Here is a 25,965-nt window from a genome sequence, read left to right on the forward strand (position 1 = left end):
AGAGACTGCAGGTCATAACTTCTTACCTGAAGTTCAGGTCACACTTGGACCGGCGGCCGCCTCGGGTCTCTTTTCCTTCTGCGTCCCTTTTCCTTCATCCACCTGCTGCCCTCCACCACTTGCTAATGTTACTGAATCTGTGGAAACTCCGCGATAGCCACCACACGAAGTAACGAGTAACGACCCTATCTAAATCCCAGTAACGACTAACGTGTTCCTGATTTTGGCATAATAACTAGTTACCGTGCTCGTTACCACAATAATAACGTAGTTACTGTAACGCGTTAGTCCCAACACTGAGAATGAAGCACAAACAGAGGGAGGTGTTTGCCTCTCGCTGTAGCGCTGTGAAACACGATCTGTAGATTGCAGCTTGTGTAGGTGCTCCAAGAAAATGGGTTCATTGGCATGCAGCACTGTAGATGTGCACGTATGCACTCGCGAAAGAGAGAGGATGCTTGTGTTGCTGAGCTCGTTCTTGCACAGCGGGGAGATGTGAGGTAGGTTGGGGCTACCTCATAACTCCCCGCTGTGAGGCTGCCAGATGGGAAGAAGAGGAAACCGTCTGGTTGTCCTGAAACGCTCGTTTTCCTCTGCTCACTTTTCATCTTTACAATCTCAGCACTTGGGTGTGTATCTTCTTGCAGTGGGCCTCTCAGTTTCATTCTTATTCATAAGCTCCTCTTTGTGTTATTTAGTTTGTACCTGAAAAGTCTAATTTATGCCTGAGTACACAAGTACAAATAAAAGGAGTACCACGTACTTTAATGGGTCAGCTTGGGTCCAGACCTGAATTAGAGATAATGTTGGGCTGTTTTAGGTCTGAGCCACTAACCTGACGAAAACGCAACACAACTGCTGGTAAGTGTGTGTTGTTTAAAACAGATAGTTGGAGAGGCAGGTCAGTGCTTTTAAAGGTTTATCAGGTGTCAAATCATTTTATAGATGGGAAATGTAGGACTGTGCAAAAGTTTGAGCCACACCTTAATTCTAACATATAACTTGCTGGGTAATGGGAAACGGGTGCAACAGTTTAAATTTGAAAAGTTTACATGAAAATACAATATAAAAGGCAAAAACAGAGTTGATATAATGAGGTAATGAGCTTGAGCATCTTTATCTTCAGCACGCCCTGAACTCTCTTAGGCACATTTCTTTGGAATTCCTTTAAGTAGTCTTCAGGAATAGTTCTCCGAGCTTCTTTAAGGACATTCAGAGCTCTTCTTTCGATATCAGCTGCCGTTTTGTTCCATTCTCTGCCGAGATGATCCCACACGGCTCAGGTCAGTCCATGAATGATGGTGTTTCGATGTGTTTAGTAAGCTGCTGCCGATCAGACGCTTTCCAGATGGTATTGCATGGTGCATCAAAGTCTGGTGGTACTTTTCATAATTCCATCAATTTTGACGAAATCCAACACCCTGGCTGAAATGCAGACCCAAACTATGGCAGAGCTGTACAGTAGTTTACAGGTGGTTGTAGACATATTACCACAATTTGAACCAGAACTGTCAAATTTTGGTTCATCACTCCATCAGACCTGCTGCTACTGATTTTCAGTCCAGTTCTTGTGTAATTTGGCATCCCTCAGCCTTTTCTCCCTGTTCCCTTCCTTAATAATGGCTTCTTGACAGCCACCCTTCACTGACACCATGAGATGAGGCTTTGGTGAACACTAGATGGATCAACTGAAGGACCAAGTGCATCTTTCAGGTCCTGTGTCAGGTGTTTGCTGAATTTTTTTTGACATGACTTTCAGGTACTGTTCCTCCTCTGTAGATAGATTTTTCAGCTTGTCCCCTTTTTTTCTGTCTTCTACTTTCCCAATCCAAAGAAATTAAATAGTGTGTTTCTGTGACAGGTTGCTAGTAACAAAGTCCCTAAAGATAAAATTTAAAATTGGTTCTTTGCTAAGTTGTGTGTTTTGTATTGTATTTGACAACTCGGGTTTGTCCCCTTGAGTTAGGTTAAGTGGTTTAACCCCCCCAAAAAACAAAAATATCGCTCTGAAAGCGATCAGGTACAAAGACTGGACTGAAAATGGGTGAAAAAGCAGTTAATGTCCAAAGAAAAACTTTAAATGACCTTCAGAAAGTCTAAAGAAAGGAAGAAGAAGAACATCTGGCTCAGTACAGGCAAAATATAAAGAACTGAGGAGAGGCTCAAGACTTATTCACAGATAATCAATCAAATTAATCAAGCGTCATCTGGAAACATCCTCCTGGCTGTAAGAGCGTCTCGTTTTTGTCTCATTAACTGTCTGGTGGCGCTCACAGTAGTCTGCTGTGACGGGGACCTCGAGGACTAATGTTACAGGGAAATCATTAGGAAAGTGCTTTGGACTGAGCTTTACTGAAATCTCAGTTTTCCCCCTGTCGGAGAGCTCCACCACCTCCACCCCTCCTCCTCCTATTCCTTCTTTTTAAACGTCAGTGCAGGTACCGTCTCCCTCCCTCCCATCCCTGTATTTTTGTTACATAGAACTTAGTGGCTGTGCTCACTGTTCAATTCAAGTTGGTTTAAGAGAGATGGTAGTTTAAAAAACACAAAAACAAGCTGTTTTGGTAAAGCAATATATATGATTATTAAAGATAAAATATAGTGTTAATTTGTTTGAGTTCCTTCCCTCTCTCTTTACTTCTCACTCTGTTTTGAAGCATCTGCCTTGCAGCAGATGGGGGAGACTGTATTGGCAGCTGCTTTCCAGGAGGATGTAGCTCATCTGTATCACGAGGCCTGTTGGGCCATATACGTCCTAAGAGTAAGAGTAATTTCCTGCTCTCTCTTTTCCTCTCTAACTTTTCCCTGTGTGCATTAGGGCTGCCACAAACGATTATTTTGATAGTCGACTAGTCACCGATTATTTTTGCGATTAGTCGACTAATAGGATTAGGGCTGCACGATTAATCGTTAGAAAATCGCGATCTCGATTCAAACTTATTTGCGATCTCATTTCCAAATGACGATTTAAAAGAAAGAAAAAGACGACGACGATTGTACCGCATTTTGATCCGGGACGTACTCTGCATGAAACCAAGTGCTCACTCTTCCTGCTCAACAAATGACAAGGGCGGAGCCTTATACCACGTGATACAGAAGCTGTGCCGTGTGATGCTAATATTAGCAGGGAAAAAACAACGGTAGACTGGTGGGTAATAAGCGCATGAATAATACAGAAAACAGAGATTGGAGACGGGAAACTGTTCTTGAAGTACAGAGACAGATAGAGAGAGAGCTAGCTGTGCATGGAGTGTGATTTTAATAGTCGTGGAAGCAAAACAGCAAAATTAATGACATTGATCAAATGTGAAGCGCAGTTTGCTGCTTCTTTTGCTGCTGGCTCTGTGAATTTTGGTTGGAGAGACAAAACCTGCAGCTCAGAATCAGCGCAAGAAGACGTAATCGCAACGCGGACCGGACGCATCAGGATCGCTAAGCTCCGACAGCGTGTCCGTCTACGAGCCGTCGGGTGAGAAAGCCGAGAAAGACAAAGTTGATTCTGATGCGTCGGTCCGTTCTGTGTTTACGTCTTTGTGTGGAATCAGTGTACCTGCTCTCATTTACACGGATTCGCATTTGCGACCAAATTGGTTGCACTCTAGAGCCCTGTTACTTGATGAAAGTTGGTTTTGCAGAGTTAATCTTGCAGCTCAGCCACAGCATAGCCCTCAGCAACCAAGAGCATGCTAGCGGGCCGTTGTTATTATGTTATTACTGTGCTTTTCGGAAAATAAGGCACTCTAAAAATCAGTCCTTTGATTTTTCTGGAAATCGACAGTGCTCCTTATAATCCGGTTTGCCTTATGTCTCTACCAGCTTTGCACATCTACAGACTGAAATCTTTGCCCATTCTTCTTTGCAAAACAGCTCCAGCTCAGTCAGATTAGATGGGCAGCGTTTGTGAACAGCAGTTTTCAGATTTTGCCACAGATTCTTGATTGGATTTAGATCTGGGCCCTATTTCAGGAAGCCGGTTTAGTGCAAACTCTGAGTAAGTATACCCTGAGTTAACGAAAACTCTGGGTTTTCGGTTTCACAAAGCGAGTTTAGATTAATCCTGAGTGAGTTACTATGACGACACACTCCGTGAAGCTAACCTGCTCCCTAGCAGGTTTACTTCAACTAACCCTGACGTTCTCCACCTCTGTGTCGGAAACCTGACTGTAGGAAGTGTCAGACATGGCGTGCTCCTTCCTTGAAGAGCCAGTAGATGTTGAAGCCCAAATTCTCCGCAGAGCTCTCCGCCGGGAGAGAGTGATTAGAGCGCGTTCGGACATTTTATCATTTCCTGATGATTTCCTGTGTGAACGTTACCGTTTTTCAGCACAATCTATAAGTTATTTGAATAACATCCTCAGGCCTAATATTGCTCATGTGACACATCGTGGACATTCTCTCAGTTCTGTACATATTATTTGTATTGCACTTCGGTTTTTTGCAAACGGGAGCTTTCTGTATAATATTGGTGACGCTGAGCACGTTTCCAAGGCTACCGTCTGTCGGGCAGTCAGGAATGTTACAGTTGCACTGAAACGTCTCCTGTACTCGTTTGTGGTGTTCCCCGGTCATAGACCCACAAGATTTATCAAAGAGGGATGCCACAAAATTGCAGGTAGCAGGATGAACAAAACTTAATTCATGATGTGGTGATACTTGAACTACTACTTAAATTGTACATTTATTTTCACGGTTCCCAGGCGTGATTGGCTGTACAGATGGCACTCACATTCCAATCATTGCTCCTTCAGTAAATGAAGGAGACTATGTGAACAGGAAGTCGTTCCACAGCATTAATGTACAGGTACATAGTTCCCTGTAGCATTTCAAACTAACAAATCATTTCATTATAGTAATGGATGCTAATTTGTGTTCTCTGCACTGTGAAGATCATATGTGATGCTGCCAACATTATCGCAAATGTGGAAGCCAAGTGGCCAGGCTCTGTGAGTGGTGGTGGTGGAGGACCCCCACCTGTTTTTCGGGCCTCCTCTTTTTTTCTAGTGGCCATAACGGGTCACATTTGAGCATACAGAGTAAGCAAATATGTACTTGTAATGTGCTCAGATGATTTCAATAAGTGCTTACAGAAAGAAAATTAATGTAGCTTCTAACTGCAATTGATTTACATCGGACAAAGAGACCAAGCACTATGGCTCAATTACACCTTACCTGTTTGGTATTTGGTGAGTATTGAGTTGTATTTTTGTTATTGACCAAATACTTATTTTCCACCCTGATTTACGAATAAATTCTTTACAAATCCTACCATGTGAATTCATGGATTTTTTTTTCACATTCTGTCTCTCACAGTTGAAGTGTACCTCTGGTGCAAATTACTGACCTCTGTCATCATTTTAAGTGGGGGAACTTGCACAATCGGTGGCTGACTAAATACTTTTTTGCCCCACTGTATGATCCACCGGTGGTGATATTTTGGTATTTTGTGAGTTCCTGATTTAACAAATCAGCTCTTTAATCCAGGCCTGAGAGATTGAACTTTAAAGCGCTATAAAATATTCTTACTGAAAACAGTCGCAAAGTATTTTTCTCCATGATTATAATGAGCTTGGGAGAAATTCACTTATATGGGACACTGATCGAATGAGAAGTCCCGAGCCTAAAAGGATTGCAGCGAGTCAATCCAGTCCAAAAACAAGGAACTGTTTCCTTCAAAATGATGACGTCATCTTGCTGGTGATGGAGGCTCGAATAGGTTGCGCGTGAGACTCCATTATCAGCAATATCTGGTATGAATGTGTGTGGATGTATGCATGTGACTGGACTGTGACGGACTGACGACTAAAAGTTTAACTGACTTGATATTGAGACAAAAACGGTACCGACTTTAGGATTAGTGAATGTCCACAACAATTCACCCAGCCTGTAAAAGAAGGGTGGATGTTTTGTCTTGCTTTGTTTTGTTTTTGCAAGAACAGAAGGATGATAGAGACTAAGGGGGGAGGCTGTAGCTTCACATGAGTGTGAACTGCAGACTGAACCCTTTGGTTGCTAATTTTGAGTTACTGATGTTTGCATTAAGAAAATTGTGTTTTTAGTAGCTGTAGTTCGATTAATGTATCATATTATATGGTTGGGAATGTTAAATGCTAAAGTGAAGAAAAGGTTTGATTCCACTCATGACGGAGCAGGTTATTATTAACCATAGCAGGTCACTGTAAAGAGTCAATTAACTTTTATAGAGGTAAAAAAAACAAAAAAACAAAAACCTCCACTGAGGTCTATGAATAACAGGGGAATGATAGACTTGCCACACTCAAAATGGAGATATGTAATGATAAACACTGGTCCCCGTCTTTTGGGTGCTTTCTTGAAATAGTCAGCAATTTAAAAGTAAGATAGACACAATGTCCTCCTGAGACCCAGGGAGGAAGAAAAAAGAAAAAAAGGAAAAGCATTTTCCTTTTTTCTTTTTCTTTTTTTCTTTTTCAGATAAATCAAGTGTTGGGACGGTAAAAAAAAACACATTACAAAAACAAAATTGTTTTTAACTAATTTTATTTAAATTTTACAACATGTGCACTACAGTGCACAAGGGGAGTTCATTGATCACGAATGTGAAACTAACAAAATTCAAGAGCTATTTAAGAAAATTAAAAGCTCCACTGAATTTGTTGTAAGCAGGATATTAAAACTTATTTATATAACAATATAATAATAAAAATGTAGATCAGGGACCAACTTAGAAGTCACTGACACTTCACTAGCTGTAAGCCATTGGTTCAGGAACAAGTGATTGCACTGGGCTTTCTATTTCACAAAAATCAATTCATTTATGATATCTGAGGAAGTACTGTGATTTTTTTATTTGGAGACACAAAGCAACATTTGGCACTTCCCACATCTCACATATGTTTTACTGTTGCACCCAACCATTCTACAACTGAAATGCCTTGGACTGTTAACCATCTCAGGCAAGTGGAGGGAACCATATTTTGCTACACTCTCATCTGATTGGGGCCTCCTTTTCTTGATTTTTGGAGAGAACTCTTCATTACTGGTATTATTCAGGTCTTGTTCACATGTTTGTCCCTGGTTTCTCAGCCAAGAGGAGCTTGAACTCCAGATACTGGGAGTTCTTTTTGCACATTGAGATCATTGATAACTTTCAGCAAAGACGTGATCGTGTAGAAACAATCAGGTGTCATGGATTCAGCTATAAATGCGACTCTTATTTTTTACTATACTGGAAATCATTCCTGCATTTTACCCATATTTTATTTTTAACTCAAAGCAAAAATTCCAGATTCTCCTACATGTTGGTTTTGGACCAGATAGGACGACAGATTTCAGGTGGCCCTGTGTTTTTCTCTATCACATCTGCCACTGCATCTCGATAATCTTTGTGTGGCTCCTCCTGGGTTCTCACCCTCTCCTATCTGGCTCACATGACTCTCATCTTCTGAAAAATCTCTGTTTGAATCTCGCTCAATTATTCTGTTAAGAATTCTCTCTGCCTTTGTCAAAGAGTTGTCTACTAGGAAAAAGTGAAATAAATATAAGTACAAAGTCCCGACGTGCACTAGAGTACACATTAATAAATTAGTCATGTTCTCTGTGAAACTCAATAAGCCTAATTCTTAAAGACCCCTCAAATTATTTACTAGATGTTTATTTTTTGAAAATTAATAAAAATCTGAGTTTAACAAAACATTTTAAATGTAAATATCAAGCTTACCTTTCTTTCTTCCTTAAAATGTGCTGGTGGGCATGCCAGCCATTTTGAAAAGGTGGGAAAACAATTGGCAAGGCCACACCCCCACACATGTGATATAATTTTAAAGGTACTGCTGTCCTCTCTAAGAAACATCAGGACTTAGAGGAGTGGCAAGTAGAGTATGAGAGCTACAAGAAAAAAACTAAATGTGTACTACAGTGTGCAAAAATGAATTACTGGGTCATCAGGGGGTTATGAGGGACATTTATAAAACTAAAACTCCCACAAACCTTGAAGTGCACTTGAAAAGCTCACACAAGAAGGTTAACCTAGCTTACCTTGAAGAGCTCATCAGGGGGAGCACACCCCCCCCCCCCCCTCCTTGAAGAGCTCCCCCACTTAACCAGCATCCCCAGAAAACAGCTAACCCCAGATAAGGCAGCGTGATGCGTCCCGAGACAACAGGACTGGGACATCTAAATAATTGTGTGAGTCAATCGCCTTCAAAAAGTTTATCAATTCACTTGAACCAAAATTAGGAACACCCGGTGCTGCAAGAGTTAATAGTCTCAATACCCAAGGATAAGCGGAAGAGCATGATTGATATGATGGAACTGGGATTTGGTTACACTTAATTTTTGCAAAACACAACTAAAACTATAACTGAAACTAATCAAAACTAAACTGAAATTAAGGATGTTCAGAAAATAAAAACTAGACTAAACTAGCGACTGATTGGTAAAAACTGATTACAACTGGTAAAAATTGAAAATCTGGAGTCGAAGCTAAATAAAAATAAAAACTAATGAAGATGGCAAAACGTTTAAAACCCTGGTGCAGAGATTGGCGAATCTGACCAGGAAATGTTATAAAATGGATTGTCGGAACAGCCAGCGTTAAAGTCACCTTTGACAGTCCAGACTAAGATGGCGTTGAACATCTTCAGGGCGGAAAAGGGTTGGTGTGACCAGGGTGTGGTTTGGCTTGTTGTATGTATATTTTGAGATCATATGGCTCTGGATGGACCAGTTACCAGGCCATGGAAGGAGGACAGACTCATTGACTGAGGAGAAGGAATTTTCTGGGATTGGAGATCCTCTGGGTGAGTGGTTGACTGAAAGCATGCATAAAATAAAATTTATCTGTTGTTATTGATTGGTAATAGATTGATAATTGGCCACATTTACAGCTGTATTGACTTGTTGTGGACGTAGTCGACTTCAGGTTTAAGCACTCTAATCAACAGGTTGAAAATAGTGACATTAAAGGAAGAGTATGCAGCGCCACCCTGTCAGACGCCAGTGACGGTGGAGCTCAGTGATGAATCAGGTGAGCTGCATTCATGGTTGACTCATAGTGGAGTTTCCCCTGCTGTGGTCAGTAAGGGGAGATCAGGGGGAAATAAGATTTAAAAGAGGCATTTATAAACGTTTATGTGTCAAGTGAAACGGGATAAAAGGGGGTGTTTTACTCTTATTTTGGCATCAGCTTTATTATTGCATCAGAATCATATAACTAGCATTGCATTAAACATTTATTGAAGTTTTTGACATTGTACTAACATTTGTGTTCCAGTGATTGTTATAACCGCAGGTTAATTTTCTATTTACAGGTGTCAGGATAATCATACGATCTTCTATTGCAGGTGTAACCATGATCATTTTCAGACATATTGCAGTTTGTTGCTCATTATAGAGTTGTGCTCAAGTTAATAAGGGTTAAAAGCTACAGTCAACGCGATGTTTGGCTGATCTATGGTGTGGAGTGACTTCGAGCATAGAGGGCCGCACGCGCTTACATAACATTGATATCATGTTATTCTTTGTGATTTTTATTCAATTATGTCTTTAAGCTAAGTTTTAAATAGTGGCAGTTAATTAAATGACATTCATTTAAGATTATATACTTGAGTCAGAGCATCATACGCAGATCAACTTAACAATCTGGGAAACCTTGTAGCTGCCTAACCTTTTCTTTGAATGTTCTAGCTCCGTTGATTTGACACATTGGAATGTGTCAAAAAAAGGGGGGGGGGGGGAGTTGAGTTTTAACATCAAACAAGGATTATTTGAACATTTTTATAACTTCATTTGTGTCTTTAATAACTTAGGAATGGTAAAGCTTAAGCTAATAGCGGCCCGAGAAGTTTCCGGTCTTTTGTAGAGAATCAGTGAGAAGCATAAATCATTATTTCCATGTGTAAGCATCAATCATTGAAATGAACTGAATAGCGTTTAGAAGATTTGTTAATTTGTTTATCTTTTGTTAAAAAGAGTGGTTTCAATAAGTTTCAGACACACCTTGCAAATGTGCTTATGATGAGTTGGCACTCGGCCTTTTGAAGGTCATAAGCTTCGTTCGGCGTGATGGTCCGGACTGATAAAGTGTAGGAAATGCCTTGAGTGCAGAGGGCTAAATGCAAACACGCTTACACACACATAGGATATGATTAGAATAAGTCCCTGGGACATTCTGAATGTTTTAGACCAATTCTGAATCACTAGAAGGTCAGTAGATAACAACATTAGATTATTAGGGTTAGGAAGAGAGGTGTTTTGGTTTTCTGTCTCTTACAGAGAAAGGGACAGACACCAGACGAGGTCACAGATATGCGAGGATCCTCCGCAGCAGAGACAGACACAGTGACTGCCGAGACATCAACTGGGTCCAAGTGTCATGGCGTTTGGGCTCCAGCTAGTCACCACAAAAGGATGGATCCCATAAACACAGCAATAACCATGAAGGGGTTGGCGGAAATCCAGGAACACCAGACCAACGAAGTTCGAGAGGCTCTTGGGCAAAAAGGGGGACGCGTTCCTGATCTTTTTCTGGAGGATACACAGATCGTTGTTTGAAATCGGGGCAGAATAATCCCCTGATCTGTGCCACGACTGAAGGGTTGTCTAACCCCTGAGGTTGAAGAATGAAGAGCAGAGGATCACCCAACTGGAAGACACTGGTAGCTGCAGCAATAAAATAAAGGCTAAAAGCTCCTTGGACAGAGGTTCTAGTCTGAGTACGTCGGAAGGGTATAAGGTAGCACCAAAATAAAGCTGTGGGAGAACTGGGGAGTGTCATCTGTACCTGCTATTGTTGGAATAATAGTTTTTCTTGCATCTGAACTGCGCAAACACAGAGGTCATCTCACATATGGTTCGCCCCTCAGGGGGACAAAGGGCCTCAGGAGTGAGAAGAGATGAACCCGGCGACACTGGATTATAGGGTGTTGGTGAGCTCATTATTCTAACGAGCTCATCAGGGGGAATTGTTAGATTATAATATTATTTTATGCCATGTTATACCCCTAATTAAAGATTGTGAATTATTATGTAGTTTTAGTTTGCATCATTCTCCTGAATTAGAAGAAGATGATAACTATTGCATTTGTTAAACTGATTTGCATTACATTAGACTGCTGATTTATTGTGGATGAATGATATTGTTTTATGATGCATTATACTGCTGAGTTATAAGAAATACTGTTTGCAGAAAGTCATCACCTTATTGGTCTGATTAGAAGAGAACAGAACATACTGGAGTTTTCTGCCCCATCTCAGCAGGAGCAGATAAACGGGGAGCCAAGGTCGTAGCTTAGGCGCCGTGTGAGAGAAAGGATGTGAATGTTTAGGCTTTTATGATAAGGTGGAGGCACCAGAGGCTATAAGAGTTTGAGCGATGTGTAAAGGATACTGGCAAGTGGCTTTGGCACCAGAAGCGAGAGAGCTGACAGCCTTCAAAACTCCTTTTGGTATGTACCAATTTAAAGTCATGCCATTTGGGCTTCAAGGTGCACCAGCGACATTCCAACGATTAATGGACCATGTACTGAGAGATGTGTCAGCATTCTCTGCAGCATATCTGGATGACGTGGTGGTGAACAGCCAGTCCTGGGAAGAGCATGTCATTCACCTACAGAAGGTGCTACACTCCATCAGAATGGCTGGACTGACTATCAATCCCAAGAAGTGCTCCATAGCCAAGAGAGAAGTGGAGTACTTGGGCTTTGTAGTTGGCTCTGGGAAGATAAAGCCGCAGGTTGGAAAGATTGAAGCAATTCAGTCCTTCCCAGTTCCGACAACAAAAAGGAAGGTGAGAGGTTTTCTGGGTCTAGTAGGCTGGTACCGGAAATTCATACCTTCTTTTGCAGAGCGATCCACTGTACTGAATGACCTCACAAAAGGCTCAGCCCCCAACAAAGTGCGTTGGACAGAAGACTGTGAGCAAGCATTCAGAGACCTCAAGGAAGCAGTTTGCACACATCCAGTTCTACACAGTCCAGACTTCAACAAGCCATTCATCTTGCAAACTGATGCTTCAGGAGTTGGCCTTGGTGCTGTCCTTCAGCAAGAGGTGGATGGTGAAAGAAGGCCTGTGGTGTTTCTGAGTCGGAAACTACTTGACAGGAAGACGAGGTATTCGACGGTGGAGAAAGAGTGCTTGGCCATGAAATGGGCTATTGAGGCCTTGAGGTATTATCTTCTGGGACGTCACTTCACTCTGGAGACTGATCATCGTCCCCTCCAGTGGTTGAACCGCATGAGGGATGCAAATGCCCGCATTGCAGGATGGTACTTGTCTTTGCAGCTTTATGACTTTACGGTCCAGTATAGGCCAGGGAAGTCAAATGTGGTTGCTGATTGTTTATCTAGGATGACAGAGGACTGAAGCACTTTGCGCTCAAGAGAGGGAGGAGGAAATGTAAGGAAGAGGACTCCCTTACTGTATTTTTTTTTTTTTTTTTGTGCCTGTCCCGTTTGGCTCTTTTGCCATCAGAACTATTGTCTAAAGGCAAAGAAAGATGCCCAACGGATTTACTTTACCAAATTGACCATCCCAGCCTTGCCGTAATGGTCCATTTGATTCACCTTTTATTGTTCATTTCATTTTCACTTACTGAATACGGGACAGACTTGACTGTATTTATTTATATTATATGTATAGCACTTTAGAGCACACCTTTCACTTTATTAAAAGCACCTTATCAAGCAATTTATGAGCATTGCACTTTAAGCATGGATTTGCACACAAGAAGTTTAAATATTTATTGACTATTTATTGGGAATTTTAAAATCAGTTGGTAGCCTTATTTCAGATCCTGCACAGCTGCTCCTCATCAAGGAATGTGGTGGTTGTCTGTCAGGAGAGAAGAATGGTGATTGAGATTGTGATTAAGGTTTACCAGTAAGGAAAACTAATGCAAACGTGTGTGTGAAATCTAGGGATAAAAGTGGTGCAAATAAGTGTTTGTAAGTTAATGATTACTCACCTTTCTTGCCTGTGTCCTCTTCAAGGTGTTTGGGCAAATGTTTCCCCGGGGGTCCAGACACCATTTAAAGGTTCCGGGAGAGACCATTGGTAAAGAGAGTGTGGTGAATCTTTTTGTGCTTGGGTTTCTGGGTTTTTATAATATTGGGTTTGGTGTAACATTAAGTGTGAAATATTTATTAATATGTAAATGTGGAAATGTATTTATGTATTTATTTATTCTAATTAATATATTGTATACTGTGGTGGAAGGTTGGGATTTAAGAATTTACCTGAGAGTGGAATAATGGTTAAGTCTGTGACAGCTGAACATATTTAAGGCTGCCAGTTGTCATTAGAGGTGGATTTTTTGTGCTGTGAAGAAGCTCGACAAGTTAATTGTTGTAAGGAGAGCCATATAGCAAATAAATACTTTGTTCCACTACACTTGCCTTGGTCTGTCTCACTGTGTTTCCAGCCGCTAAGGGCCGCCCTGTTACAAGGACAAACAGCAGCACATGTTCTCTAAATGTTTGCAGTCATTTTTAAATGACGCTGATACTACATGAGACATTTTCCACATTTATTGTCTTTGAACAGAGAATAATAAAGCCATCAAACATACACAGGCTTCTGCAAATACAAACTTCTGTGGTGCATTTGATGACCTGCAGAGGAGAACAAGTCGGGCTTTTCAGCCCTAACACAACAAGAACAGCTGTGGAACCATTGGCCATTTGCCATAGTGTAGCTGAGTCAAAACAGCCCAAGTGCTGAGAGGGAAAACATGATGATTTATGTAAAGTCATAACTGGCTGCAGCAGCTGAGCTTTGACCTGTGAGCTGCAGCTTAAGCTTCTTTTATGGTTCAGTGTTTAATGTTTAAACTGTTTATGGCTGCACACACGCCCACAGTCAGGTTGCATACATATTGAAATATTATATACAGTGTGGCAGCTGACCTTTGACCTTTGACCTGTGAGCTTCAGACTCATTGCTGGTGTGAGGTGTTTAATACTATTGAAGCTTGCAGACACACCCACATCCTCTGATTTGTTCTCAGGGTTGTTCAGTGTGTCGGAGTTGGAGCAGAAACCTGCTGCAGGTTAATTATTGATCAAACAATATCACACAAGGTGCAGCAGCTGACCTTTGACCTGCGAGCTTCAGACTCTTTGCTGGTGTGAAGTGTTTAATGTGACTTCAGCCTGCAGACACAGAGGACTGATGAAGCAGAAGATTGTCTCTGTTTCTACACAGACCTGGTCCAGACAGCAGAGCTGCAGAGGGAAGACGTTCATGGGAAGAAGCTGAGTAAGTGCAACGTCCTCTTTGAATCCTGGATCAGGAAGTGAAGCCGGGGAATATTTGGTGTTTCAATAAGGTTTCTGTCTTTGACTCAGTCTGCTGTCACTTTGTTTCAGAGAGAAAAAGAGATTTCAGATTAACTGCATTATATGCTGAGTAACTAAATGCTGCTAGTCTGTGGTGTCACTCCCAGCAGCATCACGTCATTTCTTTACTCTGACCTTTAACATCAGTTAACTTAGCTAGCAGAGCAGCTAGCAGTTAGAGTATGAACTCTGTGTCAGCAGTCAGCTTGGTCCTGGTGGTCACCTGGTTTCATGTTTGCTGATGATCCAGATGTGTCCACATAATTATTTATTTCTGTAAATGTAAAGACTTTACAGATAAACAACAGCAGCCCTCTGGCTGGACTCTAACCTGTGAGTTTCCTGTGACTGAAACCACAAGCTGACATTTTCCTTCTGAAGCAGCTGAATGGATGTTTAAGTTTACCTGCATACATGGTGCAAATAAACCCGCTTTGGATGGTTTGGAGGCGGAGCCCAAAGCAGGACAGGATTCTAATGTGATTGGTCACTTTGATGAGGTGGCTGGAACTCAGGTGGTCGAGCAGGTCACCTGCTAACCAGAAGGTTGGTGGTTTAATGCCAGTCTGCATGGTGTCCTGGTGAATGTTCGACAGGAAACACTTAGACACATGGAAAAAGTGCTTGTGTGAACGTACAAGTTGTGTAAAGCTTGTGTTTGAAAAATAAAGTTTATTTCTTATTATTTATTTTATAATAAAGTTTTTTCCTGTGCAGCAGTGGAAATACTGACAACTATAGCTGGATTATTTATTTGAACTCTTTTAAACCAGAGGCTTCAGACGCAGGTTCTGCAGCCTTTAATGGTAATAGTCAAAGTGTGATCGGTGAATTGTGAGCAGCAGAAAGGAGGAAAGCACTAATGCTGGCACAAGGGGCCACAAGCCAGTGTACTCCAAGTGGCAGCCTGGGTAAATGGGGAGTGTTGCATTAGTAAGGGCCTTCTGAACTAAAGCTTTACCAAATAAAATGCGTGGATCATAATGAATAAGACTGTCATGCTACTGATGGCTGAAAGAAAAGGAAGAGGAGGAAGGAGGCATGTTAGGAGTAGGGATGGGTATCGTTTAGGTTTTATCCGATACCGGTGCCAAACCGGTACTTTTGAAACAGTGCCTGTGCTTAATCGGTGCTCGAATCAGTGATTAAAGAATGGAGAACACAAACTTTGTCCAAAAACCTCTCATGTTTTTATTTTTAGCAGTCTCTTTTTTTCTGCAAAATGATAACCAAGTTAGCCTTTTCTGTTGATACAAGATACCTCCTTTGGTTGGAACCGGTGCTTAAAGAATGGAGAACACAAACTTTGTCCTGAAACCGCTCATGTTTTGTTGTTTTTTTTGTAAAAAGATAACAATGTTAGCCTTTTGTGCAGCTATAGGGCATATATGGTATCACTCTATCAAACAAGAAGACAGCAGCATGTAACTACAGCGGTGTTTGCTTGTTCACCTTACATTAATGTAATAACGTGGTTAGCCTACTCAACGTAAATTACACACAAACAACATTAAGCTACACACGCAGAGAAGAACGGCTGCTGCTGCCGTCATCATCCTCATCATTTCTGCTCCTCTGGCAGGGCTAGGGGCCAGGACTCTCCTCTTCAGGTTCTTGGGGGATGTTGCTAACTCCGTGTCCGATAACAGGCACCACACCCGCAGTAGTTGTGCTCGGTGTGAGGTCTTGCAGGAAGCTATCAAATACGGTGCATTTCTCGGCTTTAAAAAAAAAACACTATGCGTCGCCGGGTGTTTCATGGTAAACAGACTGATTCTTATATAGCGCTTTTCTACTCTCCCAGAGTACTCAACATGCCACATTCACCCAATCACACCAGCACTTTATCTGTACTCAGTGCTTTCTAAGTACATTCACACTCCGAATGTGGAGAGCAAGTTGGGGTTAGTATCTTGCCCAAGGATACTTGGCACGAGGAGCCTGGGATCGAACCATCAGCCTTCCGACCAGTAGGTGACCAGCTCTACCTCCTGAGCTACAGCCTCCCTGTTTCACCAGATTCGAGGTGTTACCTCCTTTGCACAGTATCAGCTTAAAGCACTTGTTGCAGGCTGCTGAGCTTGCATCTTTTGCTGTGAAGTACAGCCAGACTTTGACCGCTTAGCCTTGGGCATTTTTAATCTGTCGCTCTGCTCTAAAAGAACATACGTACCGGGGCCCGCCTACTATCCTTGGAAAGGTAAAATGATTGGCTAGAATCCAAAGTGTATGACATCTCAGGAAAAAAAGCACCAAAATGTGCACTGCTTTTCAGTCTGGTTACTACCGTTTATGTCAGACCCGGTGCCATAATGACATCAGATACCGGTGCCCATCCGCAGTTAGGAGGCAATGGTAGAGAAGGAAAGACAGGAGATGGTAAATGGCCTGCATTTGTATAGCGCTTTTCTAGTCCATAGGACCCCAAAGCGCTTTACACTACATTCAGTCATCCACCCATTCACACACACATTCACACACTGGCGATAGCAAGCTACATTGTAGCCACAGCTGCCCTGGGGCGCACTGACAGAGGCGAGGCTGCCGGACACAGGCGCCACCAGTAGGCAAACACGGGGTTAGTATCTTGCCCAAGGATATTTGGCATGCAGCCAGGGTGCAGCCTGGGATCGAACCACCAACCTTCTGATTAGTGGCTGACCTGCTCTGCCACCTGAGCTACAGCCACCCAGAGTGGAGGTGATGTATCTAAATGCATCTGAACAAAGCAGAAGTGCACACCAAACTCAACGGATAGTCAAATGTAGAATCACAGAACAGAACTGCAGGCTGAGTTTGGATGTTTGTCTTTCACACCTCTCTGTGTCTCACACACAGAGTGACGTCAGACACAGTCACACTCACTGTTCCATCTGCTTTGTGCACAAATTCATTACTTTCTTCCTTCAATGATCTACATACTACGTGCTGCCCAGTGAATACTTTGCAATGTATTCCATCCCCTTTCAAGGCAGAATTACCCAGTTTATTCCCCATTACAAGACAACAATCAGTCACACTCACACAGACCACGTCTGGCCCGCACTCGCTCACACGTGCGTTTACCCACCAATGAGAGCTCTATCCTCCTTACATATTGGTGGATAAACCAAACACTCAACGCCCTCAGCGGCAGAGGAAAAACCTCCTTTCGGTGGAGCAACCATCCTTAACCCTCCTTAAAAACTTAGAAACCAGACCTCCTTAGAATAATTAAAAAACTGGTGGGGAAACCAGACCTCCTTAAAAAAAATAAAGAAAAACCGGTGGAGAAACCAGGTAGCTTCTAAAACACCATCTGTTTTAGAAAACAAAACAGATGGTGAATTCTTTAGAGAATTTTCTAGAAATCTTTTTCTTTCAAAACAGAATTCAGAATATTGATCTTTGACATGGAAGCTGTTTCTACAGGATCCTGATGGACACTCAAAGCTTTCATAAAATGTTCTCATTAGTTGTTTGCAGCAGAATATCACCTGATGTGAACCAAAACAACAAAAGTGCTCTGCACATGTGTGTGAGACTACAGATTCTAGAATCAGAACTGCTGATTTCATTACTCTGAACTTTTAAAGGCAGGTTTTGTATCTGAGAGCAGGGACACTTGCTGTGTTCAGTGTGACTCGTCTCTGCAGAAGGTCAGGGCTCTGATAGTTGCAGTTAGCGGGTGACTTACTGGGCAGGTGGATCCTGAGTGTCTGTGGGAGTCAGGGTTCATTATGGTCCTGGTTGCTACTGGAAATAAAGAAACAAAAGGAGGGTGTGATGTTCAGGAAGTACAGACTGTAGCTCAGCAGGTAGAATTACTAACTGGAAGGTTGGAGGTTTGATCCCTGGCTGCTCCAGTCTGCACGCCACGGTATCCTTGGGCAAGATGTGGAACCCCGACTTGCTCTCCGATGCATCCATCATAGTGTCATTGTTAGAAAAAGAAGTGCTTGTGTGAATGAAGCACGCTGTATAAAATGCTTTGACTGCTCATATTGAAAAGCAGCTCATAAGAACTGGTTCATTTTCCAGATAATTCCACTATTAAGACAACAGACATTTGGGAGGCTTTCTCTGAGAGTAACACTGAAAGTCTTGCTGCTCCTCCACAAAATGAACTTCAGATTAAAGACACAGCTCAGATAAACACAACTCAAACTAATCTACACTATTTTTCTTTATTACGCAGCGTTTTTATAACTATTTCCAGATGTTTCTAAAGATGAAAACAGAATTAAACTCCAGCCTGATGCGTTTCTGAGGTTCCTGACTCTGACCGTCCCTCAAACGCCTCTCTGGGCGTTTCCTTCCGTCGCTTTTACTTTCGCTTTCGTGAATGTTGTGGCGCAGTTGATCGTCTTATTAAATTCAGTTCTTTGCATTCTTTTGGCGGCGAAGAAAAACTGGGCTCAAAGTGGTCAAACTCAAAAAATGATCTTTATTTTACATTCCCGGGAACGGAGAACTGTTAGGCGCTATCATGCACCCACAGCTCTGAAAAAAAAATCACAAGCTGCATGTGTATATATATTTCTGCTACGTCACATATAGTTTCGATCAAAACAACTCCTTACATAGTAGCAGTTGATGACAATGACAGCTGCAGAGTTTGTGTCTGATGTATTAAGTATGAAACACTGTTGGGCTAAAATCTGGTCAGAATGAATCCAGGTGCAGGTGTGTCAGTTTAGGACCACTGGACTAACATCCAAGTGCTCACAATATAAAGTGTATTCTGTAGTAACATCCTGGTGTTGCAGCAACAGTCCCACATGGAAACGTCAACACTCAAACTCAAAATCTCTTTTTGTCAACAATAAAATGACAGCAGACCAATTTGATCAAAGTTGGTAAAAAGCTTCAGAAATTAGTAAAATATTAAAAAGTGTCTGGATGCTCAATCATCCAGGTAAGGGTTAGGTTAGTAATGCTGTGATTGCAGACATTCCCCAACTCTCTGTGAATGGGACTCATGGCCATTGATCAGTGGTTGTTGATCAATGGTCATGACCTCCCAGCCATTGCGCAAATGTCCTGTTTATAAGGTTGGAAACCTGCAGTCAGCTGAGACTGAAGGAGTCACCTGGATGAGTCATGAAACGTTTCTCCCACTGAAAACATCCAGATGAACAGAATCAACTTTTGGGGATTAAAACGTGTCTGAATCAATCAGTGGGTGCTGAGTGGGTCAGTCAGTGTGTCGCTGGGCTGATTTGTGTTTCCTCTGCAGGTGAAGGTAGAAAGTGTGTGTGAGCTGATGTGAATTGAGCAGCATGGATCAGTGTGAGGACAGAGAGGAGGGAGTCCCTCCCTCTAAAAGCACTCTGTGTGGGGAACATGAGAGCCAGACCAAAGCTCAGAGGTGAGATGACCATCTCTAACTGTCCATGACTCTTCTCCATGTCACAGCTCAGCACTCACATCACTGCTCCATCATTATTCACAGGAACCAGCCTGGACCTCCACCCAGCTCTGTGTCCTGTAAGAGTGACGCGTCTAAAGATTACTTCATTAATTTCAAAGTCTCTGCTGCAGAGAGGTGAGCTGTTAGTAACAAGAACTCTCTGATTTAAATGATTTTGATGTTTCCTGGTTTCTAAAATGCATCTCTGTAGCAAAGCAGTGTCTCCAAGGACACACAGGCTCAGCTGTAACTGTCAGTTTATCTGGTTTAAGACACATTTGGACTCAATTGGCTGTTTTTAACTATGTATTTTAATCAGAGGTGTAAATCTAGACCTCACACATCTGGATCCTAAACTATGATAGAAACAGCTGCTAGCAGTGGGTAGTTTGACTTTGATACGCTGCTCTAGAAAGCAAACAAAGGTTTGTGCAGCTCCTCTTCAGAAAAGTGTTCAGAGAGCAGCTGCTGTATTAGACAAAGGCTCGTCGTGTGAGCCCAGATGTGTGTAACAGCTGGATGAAGGAGAACCATCACAGTCGCGTCTCCATCCCGCCTTTATTAATGAACTTCCTGTTGCTTGCAGATGACAGGAACACAAAGTGTTTGTGCCACGTGATGCTGCAGGATTTGTTAACGTGTCCATGATGGTAACATCTCCTCGTCTAACTGCAAACACATGAGCGCTCCTAACGGCAGCTATCACAGCCACACAGGCAGACTGTGTCTCACTGTTGCATTCAGGGACATTTGTTTTCCTGTAAAAAGCTGAACTCTAATCTAAGAGGACTGTTACTGACAGGAAACAGCTGCATTATCTGCAGTCTGTGTGATCACAGCTGCTTCAATCACTTTATCAGAGAATTGATCATTGAATAAAACATGTTTGTGTCTGCAGAGGTCAGAGGTCACAGTCTGCAGGATCCAGCTGTCCGTCTGTGAGGAGTGACTGGTCCAAAGGTCACCCTCCACACTTCAGTGGTGAACCTGGACCAACGAGGTCAGAGAACTGTGATGACTCCTTTACATGTTTGTGTTTTCCTGGATAAATATGACCAAAGATTCATTAAAAAGATAAAAATATTAGACTTTGTCCTGTAGCGCTGTGTGGCAGGCAGGATTGGACCCAAACACAACAGGATGAAGTCAAAGAGGCAGCTTTATTTCAGCTGTGAACATGCAAACAGCAGAAATAAGGAAACATAACTGTAGGTTTGCAGTGAATGAAGCCTCAGCTCGACGCTGCACTTTGTCCCTCTTTTCCTTCTCCAAACAGCCACATCAGGAGTCTCTGATGGAGTTTTAAAATATTTAATTACAAATGTCCAAAGATGGGTTCAGGATACCTGAATCCACAGTTATTAAAGCTAAAATAGTTCACAGGGTTTGGACTTTGTTAGGTGACGAGAGAACATCAAAGTGTTTTTTATCTTCAAACAGTATTTTTATCACTTCAGTTGCTCTCACAGCCCTGTTTGTTATTTTACCAGAGCTCTTATGTTTCACTCAGTGCTCCCACCAAACACCTCAGAGGACACATTAGTGTGATTTAGATTTCATTGGTGTAAACACCAGTCACACAAGCTAACCCATGGAGGCAGCAGCAGGCTTTGTGTTTGGTCTGTTGGCTTAAACTAAGAGAGTTTAGTTTGTTAGCACAAAGAGCTGTCAGCTAAAGCCCCGAATGCACTTTGAATACAGACGAACTGAGAAAAACACTTTAAATACAGCAAACAGTCAAACTGACCACAAGTTTTTCAGCTGATCATCCACCGCAGTACATTTAGCATTCATGCTAGCAGCAGGCTATGACTGTCCACAAGGCTTAATATACGTGTGTGTTTGATATAATGCCAACAAGTACAAATAGGTGTTCTTACAGGTCTTAATCACAGAGGTCTGATAAGTCTGGTGACTTTCACACTCAGCAATTTTGCTGCCTTTTATTTTATATTGGCCTTTTTAAAGCCCTTCAAAGTCTCCCACATTCATACAGAGCTTTTAACACCAAACTCCTTTACAGTCCTTCTCCTCTCACACACGATCACACGACTGATTTGTCTGCAGCAGCTGTGTTACTGCTAGTATTTTATTATGTGTGTAATCTCCTCATATTGTTCCTGTGGTTTAGTTTGACTTCCTTCTGCAAACTCAGCTGCTCTGTTGCTGATACACGTCTCCATGAATATGATTGATCAGATGCTGCCAACACCATGTGTTTCATGTGAGCGCTCAGCTGAAACCCTGGGTTGACTTATCGAGTTAATAACAAGCTTCACGTGACTGTGAATGCTAAAGTGAATCCAGATAAAGGAAAGAGACCCTGCTAATGTTGGACTCACTTCTTAGTGTAGATCCCAGGAGGAAGTTCAACATAGCCATTCTTTGTGCTAGCTCGACCAAACCTGAGACCACAGTGCAGGATAATGATCATCATCTGTCTCTGTCAAGGACATTTAAAATCCACAAATAACAAACATAATTATATTTGATCATTAAAAATGATGATTAAACAAAGTGTCAAACATACTGAAGTAGAAGGACTGATGTTTCTGTTAACCCTCACATGGGCTGTACAACATTATATAGGGAGACAAAAACAGAGATTATCGTAGCCATCGCTCTCTCGCATGGACGTGGCAGTCTTGCTGTCTGCTGCGAATCCTCCCCGTACCTCCGTGACCTCGTCTGGTATCTGCTCCCTCCTCTGTAAGAGACAGTAAAGGAAAACACGTCTCTGCCTAGTCTTGGAAATCTAATCTTATCATCCATTGTTCTTCTAGGGCCTCTTCTTCTTGTGGCCTCAGCTAACTGCTAATATTTAAATGGCTAACATTAACATGTGTGCCAGCCAGGTTAACATTTATGATGACCTATGATTAATTAACTGATGTTGAAACTGGAGCTTTACTGACCTCTGAAATTCCTCCTAAAGTGTTATTCAGTGTTGTGACAGTCAGCTGCTTCAGCTGCTGCTGGGATGGGCTGTGGCAAAGAGAACAGAGAAAATCCAAATCAGAGTTTTTCTCTGAATTAAAAGCAAGGAAACAACAATATATTCTACATGGTGAAACTGATGGTTTCTGGTGTTTGGGTCTGTTTTTCTGTATTTATGCAGATAAAGTGTAAACTCAGATGAATTATACCATCAAATGTTAAAGGAAAATATCAGGATGAGTGTCTGTGAGCTGAGAAGGACGTGAAGCGAGCAGTTTATCCCAGAGCTGAAGCTGCTCTGTGTGCAGAGATGAGCTCAGATTCCTGCTGTGATTGATCAACAGTCACAGAAATGTAGACTTGTAGTTATTACTGCAGTATGGTCACAGCAGATACTGATGAACATGTATTATGAGGATGGATGATCAAGTTTCTCACTCTCTCCTTTAAATCTCAGTTTTTTCTTCTTCACAGTTTATCTGTTAATTTATTAATGAATAACACTGAAAGAGTTTCTGTTATATTTCCCCTTGAACATCAGCTTATTAGGGCGGCATTAGGAAATAGCCCCCCTCCAAAGAATGAATAAATGAATGATGATAATAATAAAATGATTCAAAAGCAGAGCTCAGAGTGGTAGAATGGTCAAACATGGATCCACGGGTGGTTCAACTGCATTTGGTGACGTGACTAAAGCAAATCTTTCAAATAATCCCACCATCAACGGGATGTTGTCTCCTTTACTACGGTTACTTTACTTGGTCACCGTGTGAATTTCTTTGAAATGAACCAAATTCTTTTATTTGTTGGTTGTTGCATATTTAACCTCTACAGTCAGGAAAGGAGGAGATGAGGCCTCAACAATGTTGGGTTGTAGCTGTGCTTCAGGTTAGAGTGAGTGTCCATGGAATAAATGTAAGTCAGTGAACTGGAAACATGACTGTGTTCAAACTTTGTTTTCCTTTTTATAATGAGTCTAATCAAAGGTGGACAGAAGTATCTCCACTGTGACTTTTCTGTGTCACCATCAGAGCTTCTGCACAGTGTGGAGAAAGATCCAGAAGCAGAGCTGGACTGCAGACAGCCAGTCAGAGCAGCTGTGTACAAAGTAAGACTGAACATCTGTCTGCTGATGGACTCATTTCTGAAAACTGGACTTCTTGTGTTGTTCAGACATTGAAGAGTTTTCTTTCTCTTTAGTCTCATTGTTTTTCTTTCTTTCAGCAGATGTTGGTCTGCAGGAGGTTTTAGATGAACATAAGATCAGTCTGAGGAGGAGATGTGAACGTGTGACTGAAGGAAGTGATGAAACAGGAAGTAGAACCCTCCTCAACAGGATCTACACTGAGCTCTACATCACAGAGGGACAGAGTGAAGAGGTTCATACCCAACATGAGGTGAGGCAGCTGGAGACAGCTTCCAAGATGGACGCCCTCCATGACGCTCCAATCAGGTGCCAGGACATCTTTAAAGCCTTACCTGACCAACAGAGACCCATCAGAGTGGTTCTGACCAACGGCGTGGCTGGTGTTGGAAAAACCTTCTCAGTGCAGAAGTTCACTCTGGACTGGGCAGAGGGCTTGGAGAACCAACATGTCAGTGTGGTGGTTCTGCTTTCATTCAGGGAGCTGAACCTGATCAGAGATGAGCAGTACAGTCTTCTGGAGCTGCTCCATGTTTTCCATCCAGCATTACAGAAGGTCACAGCAGAGAAGCTGGCTGTCTCTCAGCTTTTGTTCATCTTTGACGGCCTGGATGAAAGCAGACTTTCATTGGATTTCACCAACAGGAAGCTGCTGTCTGATGTCACACAGAAGTCATCAGTCAGCCAGCTGCTGACAAACCTCATCCAGGGGAATCTGCTTCCCTCGGCTCTCGTCTGGATAACTTCCCGACCCGCAGCGGCCAATCAGATCCCTCCTACATGTGTTGACAGGCTAACAGAAGTACGAGGCTTCACTGACGCCCAGAAGAAGGAGTACTTCAGGAGGAGATTCAGTGATGAAGAGCTGTCCAGCAGAATCATCTCCCACATGAAGACATCCAGGAGCCTCCACATCATGTGTAGAATTCCAGTCTTCTGCTGGATCACTGCTACAGTTCTGGAGCACATGTTGACTACAGAGCAGAGAGGAGAGCTGCCCAAGACCCTGACTGACATGTACTCACACTTCCTGCTGGTTCAGACAAAGAGGAAGAAGAACAAGTACCGTGAGGGACGTGAGACGAGTCCACAGGAGCTGACGAAGGCTGATAGGAAAGTTCTTCTGAAGCTGGGGAGGCTGGCGTTTGAACATCTGGAGAAAGGAAACATCATGTTCTACCAAGAAGACCTGGAGCAGTGTGGTCTGGATGTGACAGAGGCCTCGGTGTACTCAGGAGTTTGTACAGAGATCTTCAAAAGAGAGTGTGTGATCTTCCAGAAACCAGTCTACTGCTTTGTTCATCTGAGCATTCAGGAGTTTCTGGCTGCTGTCTACAAGTTCCACTGTTTCACCAACAGGAAGACAAAGGTGCTGAAGAACTTTTTGGGAAAAAAATACAACAAGTCCTCTCTGGATGATTTCCTGAGCAGAGCCATGTATAAATCCCTCCAGAGTGAAAATGGCCACCTGGACCTGTTTGTTCGCTTCCTTCATGGCCTCTGTCTGGAGTCCAACCAGAGACTCTTAGTAGGTCTGCTGGGTCAGACAGAGATCAGTCCAGGAACCATCCAGAGAGTCATCAACAACCTGAAGGAGATGAACAGTGATGAAATCTCTCCTGACAGAAGCATCAACATCTTCCACTGTCTGATGGAGATGAACGACCTCTCAGTACATCAGGAGATCCAAGAGTTCCTGAAGTCAGAGAACAGATCAAAGAAGGAACTCTCTGAGATCCAGTGCTCAGCTCTGGCCTTCATGCTGCAGATGTCAGAGGAGGTTCTGGATGAGTTGGACCTGCAGAAGTACAACACATCAGTGCGGGGACGACAGAGACTGATTCCAGCTGTGAGGACCTGCAGAAAGGCTGGGTGAGTCCAGATGTGATCATTAACATCATTGATCAGTGTAGGTTAGTAGTTTAATTTTGGAAATAAAATCAGATTGTAACCACAAAGTGTTTGTGTCCGTACGCTGCAACCTTCCACACCATTCCTTTATTGTACAGACTCAGCAGCAGCTCCATGGATCCCAAATCCAAGAGTGGAGAACAGATTTGAAGTGTGTCACATCCATGCAGTCACAGCTGTTTCCACCATGTTTCCACTGATATTAATGCTGTTCAATGACACGTTTCATATCAGTGAATATGTTCTTTAGGACGTCCACTGACATGTT

General features: G+C 42.5%; 1 protein-coding gene and 1 long non-coding RNA gene across 2 annotated transcripts in view; both read left to right on the forward strand.

Annotated features, from left to right (window-relative positions):
* Window positions 1–25,965, forward strand: part of LOC143416816 (protein NLRC3-like) — a 250,861-nt gene that overhangs the window by 195,543 nt on the left and 29,353 nt on the right. The gene's annotated exons all lie outside the window — the stretch shown is intronic.
* Window positions 14,103–22,213, forward strand: LOC143416828 (uncharacterized). Its single transcript, XR_013097079.1, has 4 exons — window positions 14,103–14,233; window positions 19,532–19,663; window positions 19,748–19,840; window positions 20,604–22,213. It is a non-coding gene; the product is annotated as an uncharacterized LOC143416828 (long non-coding RNA).

Source organism: Maylandia zebra, linkage group LG3 (assembly GCF_041146795.1).
Source record: "Maylandia zebra isolate NMK-2024a linkage group LG3, Mzebra_GT3a, whole genome shotgun sequence".
NCBI lineage: Eukaryota > Metazoa > Chordata > Actinopteri > Cichliformes > Cichlidae > Maylandia > Maylandia zebra.